The sequence below is a fragment of the Bipolaris sorokiniana genome, assembly GCF_000338995.1.
Source record: "Bipolaris sorokiniana ND90Pr unplaced genomic scaffold COCSAscaffold_2, whole genome shotgun sequence".
Lineage (NCBI taxonomy): Eukaryota > Fungi > Ascomycota > Dothideomycetes > Pleosporales > Pleosporaceae > Bipolaris > Bipolaris sorokiniana.
Genome location: NW_006911896.1, coordinates 1,938,884 through 1,939,724, shown reverse-complemented (window position 1 = coordinate 1,939,724; position 841 = coordinate 1,938,884).

Genomic DNA, 841 nt, shown 5'->3' with positions numbered 1-841 from the left:
AAAGGCCGAAGCACCATAGTCACGCAATACAGCACAACGTACCAAATTGTTACTAGTTAGATAGAACGGCCTTTGGCCAAAGTCCTACATAGCCCACGGCTGATACAGGACTATAATGGAATAATAATAATAATAATAATAGAGGGGTCTGGGATGGTAGGACAGGGTCCGGGTATGATGGAAACAGGCTGGCGGCGACAGGGGGGTGCGTTAGGCGGCGTATGGCCCGCTGAGCTGTAAGATGGACGGAGAATCGCGGGTCGGCCGGGGCAGCGGTTCTGTCACCCGTTTCCGTTTACGGCATGCAAACATGAGAATTGGCCGAAGTAGCTCCGTTCCATTTTGTTGGCTTTGTCTGTGCCCTCGCCTGGGCCGGCGCAATCGCTTTAGTTTCTGAATTTGTGAAAATTGGATAGAATTTGACCACAGCCGTCAAGGGGTATGTACAAGCTACATTTCGTAGAGAGGCTCAATCTGCTTTGGCAAGATATTTTTCTATGAAATGCTGCGAGCCCAGGAACAAATGCTGTACTGCGCTATGCTGTGGTCACCCCCATAAGCAGGGGTACGTATCTAAGTAATATTTTCTAATCTCAATAAGTATAATTTATAGTTATTCTTTTACCTGGTTCTATCTAGCGCCATAACTAACTATTTTTTAGCTTCTCTTTTCTTACACTTCTCTCCTCTTTCTTGCTACTATTTTCCTTCTCTTCTGTGATGGGCTATGCCTGTATCGGCGCAGGCAAGACTACTCAGATCAGTATCGGCAGTAGTGTCACTCAGAGGCATATGGGAGTGCGTGGGACATCAAACGAGCCTTGATTTGAATAGACACCTA